The sequence below is a fragment of the Myzus persicae genome, unplaced genomic scaffold, assembly GCF_001856785.1.
Source record: "Myzus persicae strain clone G006 unplaced genomic scaffold, MPER_G0061.0, whole genome shotgun sequence".
NCBI classification, from domain to species: Eukaryota; Metazoa; Arthropoda; class Insecta; order Hemiptera; family Aphididae; genus Myzus; species Myzus persicae.
Window position 1 is genome coordinate 207,027 of NW_019101202.1, and position 23,850 is coordinate 230,876.

Below are 23,850 nucleotides of genomic sequence, written 5' to 3' on the forward strand. Positions count from 1 at the left end.
TGTGCTTTTGGTTCGAACTATAAGTACCTACAAAAGCGATGACGTACTACATCTACGAGCTCTATAAGTGAATTGCTTTTTTTCAATAAATATATGCCCACAAATTGTCCATATTTACAACGTTTTATACATTTTTGATCAGTTTAGAATAATTTTGAAATTTTAGTCTCTGAACTATAGTCGCTGTCAGAATATATCATTTTTTTTTTGTTTGCGATGACGTACTGTTACGTCATTTTATACCTCTACCACGGTACGTGTAGCAACAGTCGTCTATCAATTTAGTTTGCACCAATGATTATGTTCTCGTAACATTACGACAGTTGCAAGTATAATAATTAGTAATATACACAAAAGCGTCTTGTTCAATAATCGCCTTCGATTTAACGTCCGTGGTCATAATTCGGGCGAGGGGTCAATAATGGCTCACATAGTGTAGTGGCATGTTGCAAACTATCGAAGCATTGTGGTGATTAGACAGTTAACTGAAAGAAATATCGCCCATATATCATGGATAAAAGACGGCCGACAGAGGTCAGTTTTTATTTACGAGTATTATAAGACAGACATTACATTCAGCAAAGTTCTAACAGAAAAAAAACTGTTCTTTTAAATTTTTTTTCAATGTATCGAATTATTTTCGATCCGTTAAAATAATGTATTAATTAAAGATAAGTAGTCAACGAATTAAAAATCAATCCTCAATCCTCTTTGAATCGCACTCATTTCCTTATCAAACAAAATCCCACTCCCATTCCACAATACACACATCAGTAGATCGTGTTATTGACATATTAAATGTTATAGTTTGCTAAGCTGTTAAGTTTTTTCTATTGCTTTTAAGATTTTTTTATTACCAGTATTGTAGCTATAAGATCAATAATTAATATCAATGTCACGTCCATATATTTTTATTCGGTTAATTTTCAAGCCATTGTAACTTTTGGTTGAAACTAATAACAGTTTTTCAAAAATAAATAAATAAGTAAGTTGGATAATATTGATATAAAACATGTATTATTGTTGTAATTATTATTATCAAGAATTATGCGTAGGTAGTTGTTGAACATTAATTGTCATTGACCGATTATAATCGCTCGTAATTGAAATGCGTGGTATCTATATCCTGTTAATTGTTATTACGATAGTAATATTATTGTATAAATCATATTATAAAGACGTGTTCCCACAATTAGTACGCTCAGGAAATATTCTTCACTGGTGAGTACTTGCTAGGAACAATGTACAGTATTGTGGCGACGACCCTTCGTCAGGTTATTATTAATTTATCTACCTATTTCCACTATGGATTCACTGTAGGGCACACTTTATTTTGATTCGATTCGATGATATTATTTTAATAGTGATAATATTATCGTTATGACAACTCGGCGCCTTGGATAGGCAATTTAGCTACACCATGCTCTCGTAGATAATAATATTATTATTATTATAGGTGAGTAGGATTGAGCGTACACATTGTATAAAATATGATACAAGTAAGATGTACATACATGAAGTAAATGAAAATAGTACTTATAAAGAATATGTATGGGTTTAATAAGTCTATCGACTGAATGCAATCACCGGTAACCCTAAATTAATTAGCGATTAGCTTTAATTCTTATATGGGAACGTTTTGATTTAGACCAAAGAGAACAAATTAATAATTATTTGATGCAATTCGCTAAATACACTGTTTCTTAAAAAAAAAATTAAACGGTGTGCAGTATTTTATAACGTGTTCAACATTTATAATATTGCAAGTTAGATCCTGCTTCAATACACAGATAATAATACTATATGACCCATAGTGAAATATTATAATAGCGTTGTTAATCGATAAAAGTATAGATCCACCATTGACATCAATAATACATGTTAATCAGCTGTGAATAAGATATTTGGGAATTTATACAAATGCACACACTTATCATTATATTATCGTTGTATAATTTAATAATTTGTTAAAGTATGTGACAGTCAATGGAAAACGACTCAAATGCAATGACGTGTACGTGTTATGATTATATTATTAAAGCTTATGGCACATTTTTATTTTTTTATATCGATTTATTATACATTTTCGAGATGTTAGTTGTGTGATGTAAATAAACAATAATAATATTAGTTTGACACCAAAATTATAACAATATTATTACAAATAAAATAATAATAAATAATTTTAATAACATAAAAACAAAAATAAGTGCACGCGCACTACGCCGGCAACACAGTTCTTAAAATACTCGATTTTTTAATTAGTTGACAATTAGTATGAATTTGTACGATTATTTAGGGAATTATTTCCCAACTTCAATTATTTGCATATTTAAAGTTTCCAACATTCGTATTTAGGCAGTTGCGAGAGGCTGGAATAACGTCACCCCAGACCCCCCACACAAAAATCGATTTTTCTCGTTGAGCAAGTTGAGTGAAAATTCCAAAAATACTCGTACGAATTCATATTATTACGTATTAATTATAAACAGTAAAAAAATAATTGTGTATTTTAAGAATTAGGGGGGGGGGAGGTATAAGGCAAGTTGTAATCTCCAAAAACGTACAAGGCTTATATATTTAAAATAACATTGCATTTTTTGCATTTTATTTTATTTTATGTTTTTTTTTTTTGTACATTATATTATGCCTTAACTGCTAAGGTTATTGGCGTTCCTGAAATACATTACATTTTAAAGATGTATACAAAATATTTTAAGTATGGTACATGAAAGGCTTATTTTAATTTAATTACGCGTGATAAATCTATGTGTATATTTTGTCATGCTTTACGGATCAGGTTCGTCTCTTTGAATAGTCGAAGAAGAATCGATGTCGTCACTGGGTTGAGTGCTGCCATCTCACATTGGTTGTAAGAGAGCATCAGTCTATCCCCGTGGTTCTTTTTTTTTTTCATTTTATATTTTTAACAATTAATACATCATTTTAATAGTATGTGGTTATTTGTTTCCATAATATATTATAGCCATAGAGTTTCTGCACTAATTTTAGTCTACAACTCTAAGCGGATATATTATTAACATACAATATATAAATTTAATTAACTGTTATTACGTTGGCAGAATATTATATTTTACATAAACATTATTAAACCAATGCAGGTAACGAGTAATACTGAATATTCTCAATTCGCACAGTTAAAACTACGTATGAATAGAAATAGTTCAATGCACTTGTCGTGTATTTACCGTCTGCTCAAATGCATGTGATGAATTTGCTCTTTGAATTCTTGACCTTTTAGCCGTATGTCATTGAGACACACTTCCAAATACTGAGCTGCCAATCCTTGAAGTTTAAAAAAGACAAACTGTGTAAACTACATCCGTATTTATAGAATTTGTAAATCGTGTATGTTATGTGTAATATTGACAGTTAAAAATACATTTTTCTTTATTTTTTTTTTTTTTAAATATATTATTATCTCAGGAACCTATATGTTATTTTAAAAATTATCCTTACATCAAAAGTTAGGTTCGATGTTATTTTCTTTTGAAATTTGGTTATATTTTCACAAATTATCGACGTTTTTCTTAAAATAATTTACAAAGATTTCTTGTAACATATTATACTTGCTTATATTCTATACCTTAGTAAAAATGTTTGACACAATAATGTACATTCATTGATAACAACAATTAATTAATTCATGCGCTCGACAAGTATGCATGTATTATTTTTTAAATATGTTTATTATAAAACCTTTAAAATGTCTTCTTACAATTTGTCTTTGTCAGTAGATTAAACTATAGCTTAACAGTTGTAGAAATTACAACATTATTGATAATTTTCTTGTAAAGATGCACATTTTCAAAGTATATTAAGTTGGTAATGGTGAATCATATTTTATATAAAATACAATTTTAATGTTATAACGACCATAATGTCATCGTGCTATTTACAAAATGTATCAAACATAATATATCTTCTAAAACTCATTGGCTTATTTATTTAATATTTTAAAAATAATATCATATTTAACGCATGTAGATATAATTATATGCGACGATCTATTTTGATAATGGTTAACTTAACGACATTAGTCATGACGTCATTAATAACTTAAAATTTTAAAAGCTACACATCAGAACGTATTTCTGAAGCATCTAGACGTTAGGAATTTATTTGTTATATTAACTCATGTTATTAAACTTTTAATATAATAGTGTAATTCTGGAAATAATACCGATGAAAAACAATTCTTAAAATACACAAATTATAATTGTTTCTCGGGGCGTTTGTTAGCAATTTTCTGTTATGAAAATAATAGTTAAAAACACTTAAGCTATTGTTATTACCTGTTGGTGAAAGAAAAAAACGCTAACACTCCTCTAAACTTGTTCCGATTTTTTTCCCTCCAATTGATATCTCGGTTCCCACTATCAAAGGGCACACGTTTTATGCCGCAAATCGCCATTCGATGATGAATGGCCGCCAGTCTGTGAACGCCCAGCGGGCAACGAGTCAAAATATCACCGAGACACTGTAATTTTTTTCACGTTTTTTTTTCTTTCTTTTCATTATACCAAATAACTTGGATGTCAAATTCAGAAAATAACTTGGCAAGTATATTTTTTTAATTTCCAACGCCCTCGGACTAGATTTTATTTATAAACAGCGGGCGACTAAGGTGAAACCAGGTGAAGGCACCCATTTTCATTTATTGAGTTTTTCTTATTTTTTCGCTCCCATTTCATTTAATACCCCCGCCGTTGCTTTTCTATCTCAAAATCCGAGACTTTCTGATGTACGAGTAATTTAAATCGGAAATGTGTTTGATTTGTTTGAAAAAAATGCGATCGTTGGACGTCGGCCAGATAGCCTATCTGTCTATTACACACGTTCAGGATATAAATAATAATAACCTCCTGGCACTCGGTGTAGGTAAATTAGGTACAATACGTTCCAAAATAACGTCCGACTTATCAACAGGCGTAAAGTCCTTATTCAAAATACAAATTACGGACGAGGATAGTTTGAAAGAAATCCACCGAGTAATGGCCTAATAGTTTCGTGCACTCTAAATATTTACTTCTGCAATCAACACAATTTAAGCATTTAATTATTTTTCCATCTAGCTCAATATATTTTGTTCAGTAATTTCTTCTAAAAATAATATATCTACTCGATTAGTCCAACTCCCGTTTAGAATTTTAGATGTTATTTGTTAAAAAACGAAAAATGTCTATAGGACTTGTTTCTTAATTACTTATTATTCTCTGTGTATGTAGTTTGTATATTGTTTAAAAATTACATAGTTATTAATATAATTTACCTCAAGGATAATTAATATTAAAAGTCATCTCTTAAGGATGATAAGAATATTAACCGAAGATATTTTTACCTCAATATTGAGCGTAGATTATCAAGCCATTCTTTCTGTATTGTGTGGTAAAAAATAAAGACCGTTTTCACGTATGTATATTTTTACAGATCTAAAAAAATATTGTTTTCTACAAATTTAAAGCTATGAAAAAATAATTAAATAAATAATTCATGAAAATGTCAATTATTCAAGATACCTAAAACGTTTTAAGCTAATACAACCGGAATTATACCGGATTCAAAATTAAATTTGTAAAGAACCATCAGTCCAAGTGTTCGGTATACACATATAAATATGTCATCTAAGTTCATGCGAGCACTATCTTTTTACGTGCATGCCGAATGGTAAGAAAAGAATTAACTTACATAAATAGTAATAAAAATAATAAAAATAAAAATGTATTGTCATTATTTCATTAATACTTGATTATGAAATTTATGAACATTGAACATGTTTGGTGGGGCTTATTATAGTATTATCTTTACATATTATACAATATTGTAAGGTAACATAAAAATGTTGATAAATTATCATTTTTCTCGCTAATTCGTACTATATCTATGACCTAAAAATATAATACAAGGTCGACCATACACTATTCTAATTTCTAACTATTGCCAAATTTAGGAGGAACAAGACGAACACTCAGATTTTGGTCTCCATATACATAGTTTGGAATTTTTTTCTATTGAGTTTTTATTTTTTTCGTTCACGAAAAAAACTCTAATCAATACTATCGTCTAATATAATATACATAATAATAATAATAATATATTTTTGAAAAAGCATAACAACTTAAAATATTCAATGTTTAGAATAGTTATTTTATTTTGTCATGTTTTTTAATGTTACAGCACACTGTGTTAGTTGCCAAAAACAGTCGTATTTTTTATACAATAGATAGTGCAGCGTAGGGTTAACAAAACGAGTTTTTTTTCTATATTTAAGCCAAAACATCAACTGCGTCGTGATTTCAAAAGAAACTGAACTGTGTGGATTTCGAATACATAGCGCTGCCTGCAGTGAAGCCATTGACTCTGCTTATTGTTCCGAGTAAAAGGAAGAATATCTCCTGTATATAGCTGCCCATTAGTAGAGAATTTCATCGGATTCGAGATCAGAAGGTTCCGGAAACCCCTCTGGGAACCAAAGTCTGGGACAATTGGTCCTCGTCGACCCGTTACCCCCAATAGATCAATATTTATTCGTTTAATTTCTGTGAGTAAAATAAAAAAATATGCATAATACTTATGTAAACGTATAGAACTGAATACACCGTTTCATTCGGATAAACGATATATTTTAATTTAAGCAAACGGTTTTGTATTTTATAATATAATTTAAAACGTGAAAGGTTATATTTTTAGATATTATTCCGAACAGGCGTGATAGTTATTGATTTTGTAAAGTTTTTGTGTAATATATTTGGTATTTTATCGGTCACAACTTAAAAAAATAAAATCACAAAAATGTAAGTTATATATTGAAAATTTAATTCAGATTATTATACCTACTATAATAATTTGTCAAGAATTAATATCGGTGAAGTAAATAGTATAATACACAATGTCTAAATAACTTTTTATTTATTTATTGATCATATTGATAACATGCCTATCTATGATGGATGTCCATAATCTTCGTGAAAAATAAATAAATAAGCAGTGTACGTAATATTGTTTTTTGACCTAAGTTTAATGTTATATTAATGATTATTTTTGAAATATGATTATATTGTATCATAATGATGTATGTCTCACACTAACGTTGTCCATCAAACGCCCCTAGCCATTCTTTCTTACCCCTTTTTAAAAATATATTATTAAAATTTTGTTTGGTCGTTTCAACATGGTAGTGAAGATTGATACAAAATTAAAGTTGCAGATTCATATCATATTGATATTGACAGAAAACTCAGTACTTACCTACTCAAATTAAATTTTAATTTTGTTTTACGTCGTTCGTCTGTCTCGATATTATATTTTCGTTCTTTTAAAATAAGAACAATATTTCGAATTTAACATGATAGCTATAACAATGACAGGTCATTTAATACATCCAAAGCTTTCTACCGTGAGTATGTGTTAGTGCTTTCCAGTACGCTGAACCACATGTTATATCAAAGTTATGAAATTGAATGTGTTTTTTTGAAAACTGTTCGAGATGACAGATTATTGCGATGACCGTTGCAATATAGAGTCCAGAACGTCATTAGTTTATGTTTCTTTTCATACTTTTTTTTTTTTAGACAGCTTGTTTTTTAGTATTAAATTTCTCGGATTAGTAAATACTAATTAAAATATGCCGTCTACTTGGAAAAAAAAATGTATAATATAATATAAAATTCTTAATTAATTTAAAGTTAATTTTAGCTTTTTTAAAAAATGCATACCATCTACTTACATTAAAATAAATAAAAATTGTAACGTTGCCTATATACTCCATAGCTATTTTTCAGTACAATGATAATTAATTGATAATGATATGTTATAAAATGTCCACATTGCATCATAATAATATATTAATGTTGTAATACAAAATGACACGACACATGAATAAATGCTTAAAAAAATGTATTAGACTCAACAGAAATAACATATTACTTATTAATATAGATTAAAATATTGTGTTTAATTTAGTTTACCCACTTAACATAATATTATAATGTGAACTATATATACTCACGACAATATACACAATTTCACTACATATATTATATATATATACATTGTTTTTGCATCGTAAGTATCCTACACAAATAATACGAGTTGACTGCGTTGTCGTACCGATTTTTCATTTATTGAAAAACGTAATCATGTTTGATTAGGACAGAAAGGTTTCTAAAGAAATACAATTTCTATCAGAACACATTGAAGTCCCCTGCAAACAATCAAATACCCCGAAACGAATCACATTCTTCCAGTTATAATAATATTATTGTAAAGCGGGTTTTCCGTCCACCTCGCCCAAACTATTAAAATATATCGTTCGCTGGCGTCTGAGCAACAGTCCTCGTGATTACCGATGGACGATCGCCATCGTCGTGTCGTGCATCAGAGTTCAATTCATCCACCGTCTTGGACATACCACGGAGGTGTACACGTCACGATATGGAGGTTGATGATTAATAATTGTAGTCAGGCAGATTCCGAGGTCTATGACTCAATGAGATTAAGGCGAGTGGACATTATCTGCAGTTGTCACCGAATGGCTTTTGGGCTCAACTACATCTGAGTATCGGTATTTCAGGGGTGGGTGGGTTGAAAATATTTTTACTGCCCGACCCCGTCTTGGACACTCGAGTGGCCACTCGGCCTCGCGTCCTCCGATGAGGTATACAATTCTTAAGGGTTAACTCCATTTTGCAGAGATCGAATCACCGTTACTGGCTGCAAGCGTTAAAATTATAAGCCCATAGACGAAGACCCGACAACAGTCGTGGACTGCACTCGAAAACCTATCGTCTACAGTACCCACTGCACCCACTGCGTCTTAGCGAACACCATGTTTTTACTATGAGATATTTTGTGTAAAATGTTTGCCGCAAGCACAACTTGTATCGTATAGTGGGCATACTTATTATAAATTACACTATTATTAAAATTAGCGAGTGTGTGTACGCACATGTGTGTACTCATTTTTTCCACGTCTCTCCTCCTCGTGTCCGTCCACTGTCGCCGCCACCACTACCCCCACCGTCACTGCCTCCGCCGCCTCCACCGCCCACCGCCACTCTCCTCGGGCGGGTACTCTTCGCACCCCCTCCCCCCCGCCTAGCTTTTCCGGAAGACACCACCGCCGAAACTGGGTCATTGTCTCCGCGGGTGGCGGCGGGGGTGGCACGCGCGTGGCCACACGGTGTCGCACCGCTAGACCGCGCGCGCGTCCCCATGCGTGGTGGCCACCGGCGAACGCGCGCGCCGCGACAACCCGAGCGTTGCCGGCAGTCTGCCGCGGACCATTCATCCCTGCCATTCGCCGAGCACGCGTTAAACGCCGTCGCGCGAGCGCCGCCCCCCCAGTTCCCCCGCTCGCGAGATTTCCCGCGTGACGGTTGCGTCTCACTAAAAATTATACATCTGTCTAGTTTTTGCGGTCTATCTCGGAGTTAATTTTTGTTACTTGTTTATTTGTTTTTCGTTTTTTTTTTTTTTACCATCGTTATTTCATTAATATTAATAATATATACAGTTTACGACTACTATTACCACCACCACTGATACTACTATAAGACTACTTCTATTTTGTTACGACTTTTACCATACTACCACTATACCAGTACTTCGACCATCATACCACGAGCTTCACGACTATTATACGTAATTCAAATTAAATAATATCGTTGTTATATTGGACAGTCGCGATACGACAACAATTATAAACGCCGTCGTCGCTTCGTGGGAAAACGAAAATTGAACTTCTCAAAGTGTGTTTGTCTGTTTTTTATATCGGGTAGTTTTTTTTTTTTATTTCCGACGCGATCGGGACCTCAAAGTTAGTTTTAAATAAAGTCGGTACGAACAATTTCGTGATCGCCTTGTGTGCACATCTATGAGGACGCGGTTGGGGCCCCGACTGTTGGTCGTGGACCTGAAACCGGTTTCGCACTGGATGGAAACGGCCTCAGTGCCATCAACGTCACCATAACACAGGTCAGTTTGTAAATCAATGATTATTAGGCATCCGGTGTTGTTGTCACCGTGGACGCTTGTACAAACATGTGTAGTTTGATATATGTTATCTGTCAACTTAAAATATGTGTACAACTATACAGTACAATTTTTAAAATTAAATAATGGTCGGTATTATTATACCAATAATAATTCAACATTATAAACATAATAATATTTTGTTAGAAAAATGTCCAATTAAATTGTATAGCCAATGTGGGTGATACATTTGAAATGTTCGGTATTATTCGTTCTAATTCCACAAAATAAATTCAATATTTTAAAAATGTAATATAATATTATGTGTATGGTAAATACATTATTTTTGAATAATTGTTTTAAAAAATAGAGCTGAAAAAATTGTTTATCATAATATAAATAAAAAGCTTAGTTCTTTATATGAGTTGTAGCATGCAAGTATTTTCAAGTATAAAAAAAACCTAATTATTTTATTGATAGATATTTATAACAGTAATTATTTTGCTTTGCAATAACATAATTATAGGATAAGTTAAAACATAAAAGTAATATTGCAGGCAACAAGTAATTGAAGAATAACAAACACGTTTAATTATGCACACCTACTATGATAATAGTATTACAACCTACCTCAATAAATTGAACAATACGTCGTTGTATAAGTAATGTGGGCATCGAAAATCAAAATATTCCATTTTATGAGAACACATAAAGTTTTAAAAAAAAAACGGATTTATTGTACATTTTACGACAAGCCTTCGCTAATTATGGTGAATTTATTTTAAATAAAACCAAACTTATAGAATCAAGAAAACAATTTAACATAACTTTATGTTTTTATCGATATATTATTATTATTAAAGTTACTTATAGCTAAGACGCATATGACCCGTGGCTTTCCAAGACCTATAAAACCAAGAAAGATTTAACTGCTTTCTGTATGTCCCTTCTCTGTTTTTTACTATTATTATTATCATTATTTTAATGCACCGGGCGTGTTCTTGAAAGGAATTTTTATTTCATGTCTGTGAACGTAAGGGATTACAGTCTTATAATCCTACGGTGTTTCAGCGAAAACATTTTTGGCTATAAAGTTGTATGAAATAATATATACTTAGACCAAAAATTAAAATAAATTATGCATTTTCATGAGTTTAAAACACGAAATTACTTTTAATTTTTTGTAAACATTTTTAGTTTTTTTATCCATGGACGTAAAAATTTGTGAAAAATGATTTAATTTTTTTTTTTAAATATTTACAGCTATATGATTTTGTTTATTGGTTCAAATTCGCATGTTTCAAACATTCGTTCTACTGGGTATACCTAGTATAATATATTACATATAATTTAAATTGATAAATCGTAAGATGAGTCGGTCAAGTTGGTAATAATTGTTTGCAGGCATCAATGTTTAATTTCATTAAGTACATATTGTGTGATCACTAATCAGTTACATTATTTCTTACTGTAGAATATTATATTATATTGATGAATGCATTTTTTTACTTGGGTTTGCAATCTATAGTTATAATTATTAAAAATACCTTTATTTGGTTTAATTTTAAAGTTTTTTCTTATGAAATTTTCTCAGACATTTATTATGCTAATGAACTAAATTATTTAATGTTAACAAATTATATTTATTCTTATATTTTAGTTAATATTACATAGCTATATTTATACAAGACCATAGAAAATAGCATTAAAAAAATTAAAAATAGATAGGTTATATTATAGATGTATATAATTGTAGTTAATATAAATATCAAATGTCAAAAACGTAAAGGTTTCTGTTTCTTTCGATTTATTAACTATGCTAATTTGAAGACATTATTAAAACAACATCAAACATTTCTGAAACAAAATAAAAATTACAATTTGAACGGATTACATTAAATAAATACCAAAAAAAAAAACCAATTTTGAAAAAAAATGCTTCTAAATATTTTATTCATAATAGATAAATATACAAATAGAAAAATATTCAACGTACAATAATATTATATACCTTTGTATATTTAATTTTATGCCTACTTAAGGTTGTGCCTAAAGTAAGACCAATTCATACATTTTACTTTGCTATTTTTCTAATGTTATATAAGTATAACGAACGAGAATTACTAGGAAAGCCTTGTATTTATACTTTCATCGCATCTTTTACACTAAACATCTTTCAAAAATAAATTACAGTTTAATATGAAATTATTACAGATTTAATTCAGTTAAATATGTATATATTCTAACTGCTTATATTGCTGTATGTAATAATTAGCTTTTGTTTAAAAATATCATGCATATGTTTAATAATTACATATTATAGGTATCTGCAGTTGAACATAATTTCTAGGCAATTACGAATATTCAATGTGTTACTCAACAAAACTTTTCTGTGCTTCGCGGCACATTTCAATCAAACAATAATTACGTTTATATAATTATTTGAAAAACAAAACTATTTAAAAGCATCAGCTGCACATCTGAAAGTATTATTTCGGAGGAATCACACATGGGATATTTTTATAATGTTTTTAAAACGTACGCGGTGTGATATTATTATTATTATTATTATTATTATTATTATAGCGTACATGTGTTTGTGTTGTGTACGTTTGTGATCTACAAAAAACGTATACTTAATATTTTACGAACGTTTCGTTCAACAATTATTATTGTATCGTTCACTTCATAATAATATAATAAAATAGTAGTATTACATTTGAAAATGTAAATTCTTCAGAATATCTAAAACGTTTTGAGGTAGTATACAGATAGTCTACCCCATTTCGGAATTCAAAATCAAGATTCAAAATTAAATTTGTTTAGAACCCCATCCGTTAAAAATGTTTGATACCTATATAAATGGTAGGTATGTAATCTATAGATTTATGTGACTTAGGTAAAAAGAAAAACGGCATAAATCAAATTATTTTAATATATGTTATGCGTATGCAGTGGTGGGTGAACGCTTGTGATCTGCAACAATCGTATACCTACTTAATACTTTACCTACGCGTCGCTTAACAATTATTATTGTATCGTTCACGTCATAATAATCTAATAAAATAATAAAATTTTACTTGAAAATGTCAATTCTTCAGAATACCTAAAATGCTTTAAGATAATACAGACACTCTACTCCATTGTGGAATACAAAATTAAGGTTCACAATTAAATTCGTAAAGAATCCTGCATAGTATGTACCAAATGTTCGATATATAATATAATAAATAAATAAATACGTATTTAGTCTATAGGTATATATGTAACTTGTACGAGAAGAAAAAGAAAAAACGGCATAAATCAAATTATAATAGTATTAATATTGTCATGCGCAGTGGTGTGTATACGTTTGTGATCTACAAAAATAATTGTAAGGCAATTAGCAGGTATACTTTGCGTACGCCGTTCGACAGTAATTATTATTATACCATTCACATCATAATAAAGTATAATCTAATAAAATAATAATGAGAGCATACCATATAATATAGACGCACAAACGCAGACAAGTACCTACGCACCTTTGAGGGACACATACACTGCAGCACGGGAAACAAAACGATGTCGACTTCATCTGAAGGCCTCTCGACGTGTAGTGACGGCGATGACAGAAATAAACTGATAGATATGATTACACAGACCGTGACGTCCGTTTGTGATGTCGCGGCTATTTCAGTTGGTGGGCGCCCCCGCACAGCACGTGGTCTACGTCGTCGTAAAGACGAAGACGGCGACGGCGGCGAGAGGAAAAAAAATATCCGGTCGCAGAGTTTAAAAACGAAATCGTTTTAATTCGTGTGTTCGGTTATTAAATCTGCTGTCGCAGATCACAACAACAAACATCCTAGTTGCAGTCACGTAAGCATATTATCTGACCCAACTCTAAAATAATACATGAAAAAAAGTATATAGAGTCCAGCTCGGAAGCCAGCGACCGTTGAACGTGGTGAATCTTGTTCAAACTTACAAAATACTCGAAGTTTGAATGTATTAAACACAGTGGTTCAGTGTGACATTGTGTTAACGCCAAACTATATCCCATAGACATAAACATAATATTGTAATAGTAATACCATACAATTATTATTCTCATTAAACGGTTTCCGAACAAGTTTTAATGGTATTGTACCTATACGTTCAAATATAGTGTCAAACATTAATAATTGTACGCCAAATAATGCATTTAAAACGATCAAAAGTGTTAAACGGTGTTATTTTTGTGCTTAACGATTTCGTGCGATGATAAAATATAACACAAAATAGTGAACCAAACGATTAATCTTAACACAACTTATAGTGAAAAGAAAAAGACGATTAAACAACAATTATTTAAAACATCCCGGAACTGAAAAGTTATTGGCACCAATGATAAAAATAATATACATGTGCGCGCGCTGCATAATATTATAGCACGTGCCTAAACGGCGGTGATATTATGCGTTTACATATGTTTATTTATTTAATCATGTTTGGTATTGCTGCTATAAAAAATGTTTATTTGATTTTTATATTTAAAATACATATACTGCAGTTGTAGGAGCACGTGCGTGACACAAATTAGGTATGCCTCAAGCCGAAGTAATATTATAGGTAATAGGTAGAAGAATTTTATGGGAACTTACTGATGTGGATGATTGTTAAAAAAAAAAGTAATATAGATAGTACTATTACGATCAACTATAAGAATATATTAATAGAAATACAAAATATGTGAAAATACTAATACATACAGTAAATAGTTAGGTATTCTTAAAAATGTAAAAATTGAGATTGCGCAATATAATTTCCGTTTTATTTATACTTATAAAATTAATTAATCGGGCTTATATTAATAATATTGCGTGCATGATTAATTACAGTTTCTATATAATACGTAAAAGTGATCATTTTTAACATGGCGCTGACTACCTACTTGAATCTAAATTTATTTTTATGTGATAAATAAAATTGCATTTATGTTCTTGTAAAAATATTTATAATGAACATGGATGATGTATATTTTTTGAAACAAAATCATTATAAATATGATTAAACCGTTTATTTTTAAATAACAAAAATACGTTGTCCGAAAAATGCGTGTGATACATCAAATGCGAACGTTTGTTTCCGCCACATAAAATTAATTGCGTACCATTATTTTTTTTATTTGATTAAACAATTTAATATTTTAAATATTTAATGTGTAACGCAACTTTCACGTGTGCTTCTACTATATACTTATTAGTTATTACCAAGTGTGCAGTCTAAAAAGAAAACTTAACGAGACAATGTGATTGATTACCCATATTTAAAAGTTTTATTAATGTTATATTTTTATATGCGCTTAAATAATATTATATGTATAGGATGATTCGCACCAACCGTGCTCTCCACCATTTTTCCTATACCTAGTAAAAAATTTATTGAAATTCTGATTTCCAGAATTTTTAGCAATACCTAAAGACCACATTTTCAAATATCTGATATTTTTTTTACTACGGAGTACCTACCACGTGGAGATACAAACTTTTGTTTTCCAAATAAATATCATTTTTTTTTCCTGTAAATTATTTAGCAGATAGTTTTTTTGAACATTTTGATTTACAGTAGTTTCTCAGTTATTATAATGTTTACACTAAGAATAATAGTCCTTGAAAATGAATTAATATTAATTACTAACATTTTCAAATAACTATAGCCAGCCTCTATATCTTATAAAACATATTATTATGTGTTTTTTATCGTTAGAACACGAAGTTCAATAACTAAAAAACTGAAAAATTTTCAGTTGAAAAGGAGTGTTTTCATTTGATAAACATAAATTTGTATCCCTGCAGGACAACTTTTAAGTAGTAAAAAAATCTCAAGAATTCAAAAATATGAAATTGTAGTATATTTAAAAATTCCAAAAATCAAATTTAAAAAAACCACATTATTAAAGAAAAAACGGGATGGCCGTGCTTGTTAAATAACCTTGTATCATATTAGTTCGATATAATATTTTTATAGCGTAGGTGAAGTCAAGCAACTTATATAAAAGTAAAAATTAAAAAAAATCAAAATGAAAAACGGTGTGGTTTTAGAATGACAATTATAACATAATGAATTCAAACTGAAATCTTACTCCCTGAGTCGACATTTAGACAGTTCCGTTTGAAAATTGGCAAACGCAGCTGAGTTCTGGAGTTCGTACCAAAATGTAGCCGATGAGTCCGGTCACCCAGATAGGGGAAACCAGCTTGGAATGTCCATATGGAAAGTGTTCTCAGTCGTCACGTTTTTTCAATCTCGCCCTACCGGCAGCCGTGGACGCCTTGTCGCACATGCACATGACCGAAACCGCGGCAAACCGACCAGGTACGTTTTCACCGCGACAAACGCATCGGCCGCCGACACAATGGTTTTGGTGGCTTTAGAAATAGGTGTGGAACGGAGAAAATAATTAATCAGATGGCCGATAGCTGTACGGCAGGGGGATGCGCGGGGGGAGGCTGCAGGTTTGAAGGTGCGGATACAGCTTGGACCGCTGCACGGTGTCCGCCGCCCGGCGTAATGGAAACGGAATTGAATGGGAATCTCGTGCCGAAGATAACTCCTCCGCGGTCGTTTCGTCTAGGTAGATGGGCGGGGGAGGGGAGGGGGCGCACAAAAGGAAACTGGGAGCTAGGCCTATCCACACGCCGACACGCCGCCGCCGCCACCCCTCTCCGCATATTGATTGCCATTCAGCGTGTACACACACACACACACACACACACACACACACACACACACACACACACACACACACACACAACACTGCGCCCCCGTTTGCCCCCCACACCGCCCACCCTATGTATATATATTTACCCAGCTACAGCACCGCCACGTCCCGAGACTCGAAACAAAAGCACACACGAACCGCAAAAATAATAATAATGTGCCTACCTATACACATGAGCATGTGTGTGCGTACATCAGTGCCGATACGGTGGCGTGCGTTTTTCGTTACGTCACGTCAAAAATCACCCCCATGCACGTATATCACCGACCCTTGGTTAAAAAACAAAATATTGTGTGTTTTTACATAAACACAATGCAATATTGCGGTGTTTTGTGTCTGGGTATATTCGCGGAATGACAGGTAACGCTTAAACCGGAAATTCGTGAATTATTTTCTGTCCAACATTTCGACGGCGGCGTTTACCGGCAGTGTAACGTGCAAAACTTTTTTAGCACAAGTACATCCGACTCAATAATAATATTCTTAAAACAAAATATCGATATAGCTGCAATGTCCATTCGGAATATTGTTCGGGCTCAAATAATGATGCATCTTCGAGGAAGTTTCAAAAAATAATAATATGAACACTGCGATGCTATATATATAATATTACAATCACATGTATCACGCGCAGTAAAACAACCGGCTCACCACACACACGCGTCACGCACACCCACACACACTCGTGTGCAAGCATAGTACTGTTTACGATATAAGACCGGGGTCGAATTTTCCACGCTGTGCACGAAACGTTCATTGACGACGGTGCACACTGCGAAAATCCATTAACATTTCCCTCCAATTAATTAACTGTTTTGTAAACGATACGGCCAACTACTACAACAGCAACGATGCTACAACTTCCGTGACGCCAATTATTGTACTGGTTTGACTGTAGACGTTATTATTTATTTTCAAACGTTTCCGGAGAATTATTATGATAATGCATCGAGAGCTGAGCGTTAAACAACTACCTATTATAATAGTTGTTATATATTATGTTAAAACGTTCAATAGTGCAGTAGAGAATTTTACATGAATAAAATTGACATATATAACTATAGATATTCGTTTATATGGCTGAGTGGCTGACGACGTACAAACAAATTAATAATAGTTCAGTTCCGCAAACGATAATGCAGTACCGATACCTGAGAACAGTAGTAATAATTATGTACCTATCTGTGACTGCTGTGTGACAAGAAAATATTATATAATGACACTTTCAGTTGTATACGAACAAAACATATCTTTTTTCGCATCAACCCTCGTTATTAATGTTTTCTCTCGACGATGCGAGAACATATTATTATTATTATTATTATTACATTTTATGAATATTAACTTTTAACAATTAAATATATTATTTTACCATTTTTTAATTTTTAGTTTTTTTTATTAATTTATTGCAATTGAAATGACACATTGTCGTTTTCATTAAACAAACGATTTTGTAAAATATAATTATTATTTCCTTATTTTTTTTTTAATTACTTTACATTTTAAGTTTGATCGCGTGGAAGTAATCTGAAAACACTTAATTATTTGGTTCAAGTGAATAACCTCGTTAGGTATACGATGGTTACTTCGGTATTGCATTATAATATTATTTTAAAACATACCTAGTTCAAAAATAAAGAGAAACTAAAAAAATATTTATAGAACGTATACTTGAATTAAAAGAATAAAAGGTTTGCGTGTCAACGAGCTATAAGGATATTATCAGAACTGGAGGGCACCTATAGTATTGTTGTTTTACACGGCCCGTCGGAATGAATAATCGGATAAAAAATGTTAACTTTTCGTGATTTCGGACACCTAAATGGCCAAATGTACGTGGCGCGTGTTCAATTAGAATTCGTGTAATTGCTGCATTGCCTTCTGTGCAGGGTCGTTTTTTTATTTTATCGCGATGAAGTATTTTTTAAGACAGCGCATTTAATAGCAATACATTTGAGAGAAGTATGGATATCACACGACACACCTACAGAATTTATCGTTTTATGCGAATCCGACTGTGTTATTAATTCGGTCTCGAAGAGAAAGGGTAGAGGTACACAATATCATCGTAAAATTATTATTGTTAATGAGGGTTTAAAGTTTATGTAAACTTGTCAGGGGAGGTGGAAAAAATTCCTCGTGTACATGCTAAAGTTGGCCACCACTTTTAACGGGTTTGGCCTCCGTTATAATTCATTATGAACATCGGATTAGTTTATTGCACGCCAAGTCACCAGTATTAAGTCTCTTGCACAAAGAGCGCGCGCTAAGCAAACAATTTTCAAAGAATTTCACTGCAAAGTAATTTATTCGAATAAAAGCGACAAACACAACACAGTTATTCGATGAAACACGTTTTAATTGTATTACACATTTACACGTCATATTTATGTTGTGAGCAAAAACCTTTGCTTCTATACTTAAGTACAATTGCATGAAATGTCACCCTGAAGTGAAAAATACAAATTGTATGAAATGATTTCGAAGAATAATATTATAATATAATAATCCATAAGTCGGCAATGGGGTTTTAAAAAAAAAAATGACACCCACGTACCTATTCATAGTTCAGAAAAGGCTAAAACATTTATTTTATATTTTATTTCCTTGTACTGAGCACAAATAATATATAATAATAAATTATTTTATCATATTTTAAATGACGTGTGGGCGCTGTAGAAAATTAAACTTTTAATACGTTTTTAATGTATAATACAAGCTTACGAGTTAACTTATTTTAAACGACTCGAATATTTGTTGGCGATTGAAATACTTTGTGGTCAGAACAAAAAAATTATCGAAACTTCTGATCTTTTGTCGTTTACGTAAAGTGGTTTTTCATTTGGACAGCGACTAGAGAAAAAAAGCAATGCATTATAAAAAATGAAGTGTCATATATCACAGTGCACCCTAACGCAACGGCCAGCTTTCAAACGATGAATTATTGGTTAGATTTTACGATTTTCGATGGGTTATTTGCGAGTTTTCACGTACAAAACAAGTTAGTTCACTGTTGTAGTTGGGTACAAACTATAAATATTATATAACATAACCATGTAGTAAATTGTTGAATTCAATTAATTATTTTATGAAAAATTTGAAGAATATAATTATTGTAATCATCATTATCCATTTTTTGAATTATTCAAAATATTATGCTAAGTGCAATAACATTTTGTTTTAAGTTTATTCCTAATAAATTATTTATGAATATAGTAAAAAGAAAAATAATTAAGTTAAAAATTTAAAATGTAGGTATAGTGAATAATAATAATAGGTACGTCATAATATACCTGAGGTTTTTTTTTAATTTTCATCATCAGTTTTGTATTTTGTATTAAAATTAATTGTTACCACAATCAGATCTTGATAAAAATATTAGGTATAAAAATAATCGTAAAAGTTGTTATTATGCAGCATAAAATACTGGTAATAATAAACCATTTAATATTCGGTAGGTATAGTATACGTATACGTATAATACAAAACGTACAAAAATTAATATTTGCATTGAATTATGATTTATTTGTTCTAAAATAATATTTAAAAAACTTGTTTTATTATAAAAAAATCAATGCAAAGTTATTCATGCAGTTATTTTTATTGAGAAAGGTTTATAAAAAAAACCAATTAAAATCTAATCGAATTCCATAAATAAGCCGTTGCACAGCATATTATATTATATATTTTTTCGTAGATCAATTTTGCAGGTTTGGTCACTTTTTTATGATTCTTTTTTTTTTATTCCTTACCTTATCTTGACTTCAAAGAGCAAATAATTCCAATTTTTCTTCATCTTCTCTCAGCCGAGCTTGCCATTGGTATATTGGAAGCCAAACACGATAAACCGTCCCCAAGGACGCGAACTACGGTGACAGGGGTTTTGTGGGCTCAGGTCGAAGAAATACAATTATTTTTCCCTTCCAGTTCTCTGTTATATGCTCACCGACTGCAACAAGTATAAAAGGGACATTTTTATTTTCCCTCCGTCGCTTACCTATAAAACCACACCCTTTCCCGCAGACGTTTCCGAACGTGACGTATCCGGGGATTTTAAGTCGGCAGGTCGGAGAGAAAAAACAATTAGATTTATTGCTATACCAATTCCCTCCAACCACACCGCCATTTTAGCTACCGATCGCACAATGAATTCCGAAATTGGATCTTTGTTCTCTTGACGTAACTTGCGGTGGCTCACAAAAAAGTTTTAACCGTATATTGAGGGATAGAAAATAACAGAGGTGCGTTTTTTTACTCGACGAAAGTTTGAAACTCTCAACTTGATAGAAAGTCAAGTGTCGTATTGATGATGATACATATATATAATATATATATATATTATATATATTCTTACACAACCCCCTAAGGTAACCTGTTAATTTAAAATGCAAAAAGCGAATTTCGTTGCAACAGTTGGCTGGTGAATATTTTCATCTCATTTCCATAGAAAACTAATGGCAGTAATAATAATGACATAAAATTAAAATTAAAAAATATGAAAGTTGCACAATGTGTAGGTATAAAATTATGTTTTTTAGTGAATAGTTGAATATCATTTAGTTACAAACTGAAAACGAATTCAGTTCATTGCTTAAATTATTTAATCTAATAGCAAATAACGATATTCAGTTATGATTTTTTTAACTATTTCGTGTCAGTCTATATTTTTAAGTAGATGGTGACATACACATAGGTACTCTATTCATTTTTTAATGAATTTTTCGTAGGTTATAAACTTATTTAATAAACATTATTATATATTAATCAATTTGTTTGATGTTATATTGAATAGTATTAGTCGTTTAATACAACACGTAACGTTACCACATTTTTAATTGTGGTGACTGCTTTGTCCTCTAAATGAACATTTTTTAGTTTTTAGTAGAGCAGTGTTCGCAACCAGTAACTCTTGCATACAAATATTATACATACCACACAAAAAATACGAATATAAAATACGAAAAAATAACAGCAAGGTAAAAATACACATTTTGTTATTTAGGTACTGATAAAAATATGTTGTATCATATTTAATGTTTTAAAATAAAGTTAAAACTATTACGGTGCGTCTGCGTCATATCTTAAAACTTTTTAGGAATCGCATAATTTGAAATTAATTGTTATAATTAGGTACCTGTATATTCATCAAAATGTACGAATATTTTATGTCCACATTTATTATTATTATGTCGAGAAAACCTGTACATTTCTTCCTATTATGTAAATTTTGGAATCAAACATTTTAGAACACCGAGTAGAATCTAATATTGATTTCTAGCCAAAATTCGTTGCCGATGTCTGATCGTTTTCCGGGGGTATGCCAACGCGTGTCGAGTTCATTTGGTCTCTGTGATTGATAAGATCAGAGGTCGGATGTTTCTCTTGTGGAATGTAATAATGTTAGAGTGACGATAATTTCGCGTTCATAAAAAAATCGCGATTTTTTCCCCTTTCTATTTTTTTTCCTATCTTGGACAAGCACCAATTGGACTCAAGCCAAACCATGGCACACCCGCGTGTACCGGAGCCTGCTAAAGTTCGTCAAGTTAGAGACGACTGTTGGTCATTTTAAAAGCCATAAAATGCATTTTTGTCGACCATAAAATAAGAAAACCGTTTTCCAGACAATACCGACGCACGGCCGCGTGGACAATTGACAAATAAATAAACATGACGTGATCACAAACTGGAGGGAATAAAAATTAAATGCCTACATCATGAACATATATAGTTGATATAGAAGTATCGGCAATCGGTTGTTGAATAGCTAACCACGGTACTAGAGTAATTTATTTAAGCTTCTGATTTTTTGTAATTTTGGCCCCGTGCATATTTTGTCCAACATTTTTATTTTGCCGATGTTGGTTTACATTATTCAAAACCATTATAATCTAGTACATTAGCACAAGCAGTAGTATTATGTATTTACTTTATAATTTTCAACTTACTAACAATCTGTTGTGTATACAAAATATTATATATCTTTCTCTATAATTTCATAAATAAGAGAAATAATGAAATATTTAGTTAACCTAATTTTGAACCTTTTTCGATTTTTTTATACTGCTCTTATTAAAATTATTACTTATACAAACGTATTCATATTGATATATTCCATGTTGTTGCCATACAAATGTATTTATTAACAATAAATAAATAATTCAAAAACATTTTATACAAAAAGAATAAAATCTAAATGTCAAGAAAATAAATGAGGACTAGCATGAATGCTCACAAACTACATAGAATAAATAAATTACACTTTAGAACTTGTAAACATTGTGTAAAAATATATTTCTGTTATTAATTTCAAAAAAATATGAAAATAATATTAAACATACAAACGGTTCCTAAGAATATTAAATTCTTGGATTCTGAGTCAATACTCTGAGTTAAAATGATTATGACATACATTTAAATTTAATATTTATTTCATGAAAAACAAAATACTATCAAACTAAGTATAACATGCGAAAAATTAATAGTGCTATGAATTATAAATATCTACTAACTCATGTTGTACGTTATAGGTACTTAACTAAAATTATGTATACATTTTAAGAGGCATATAAACACAGAAATAGTGTAGTAGCCTAACCTAACCTAACATAACACATTGGTAATGATACTTTTTGGGCCATTGTTTTATTGATTTTAAATATTTCATAATTTATTATTTAAAATAAAAACATGGTGTGCAATCGTTCATAGGATAAATATTATTGATGACGGTAGTTATAATAAAATCGTTTATGTATTGTCTTATATAAATCGAAAATAAGTAATAACTCGTTAGGTAGTAGACAGCGCGACTATCAAGCTTTAGAAAAGACATCGATATATGTTTTAATTTTAATTGTTGTCTCAATTAAGAATGGAATTTAGAGGAGTAGGCTTGCAAGTACGGAAATAAAAGTGCACGCAATAGCTGATTATAGTTATTATTCATTTGGAGTGTATTCAATTAGTTCTCTTGTGATTTATTTCCCTTATTATTCTCATAATAAAAATAATTAATTATATTGCAATGTCTAATTCAAAACTTGTAAAATTTTGTTAAATTAAATGGCTAAAAACAAATCACTTCAACAAATTTAAAATTCAAAAACAAT

At 31.0% G+C, this 23,850-nt stretch overlaps 1 protein-coding gene across 1 annotated transcript in view; it reads left to right on the forward strand.

Annotated features, from left to right (window-relative positions):
• Positions 1-9,295: 9,295 nt before the first annotated feature.
• The window catches only part of LOC111028193 (serine-rich adhesin for platelets), a 262,409-nt gene continuing 247,854 nt past the window's right edge, over positions 9,296-23,850 (forward strand). Inside the window, exon 1 of the mRNA XM_022306743.1 lies at positions 9,296-9,996. The gene's annotated coding sequence lies outside the window, so the exon portion shown is untranslated. The remainder of the gene's footprint in view (positions 9,997-23,850) is intronic.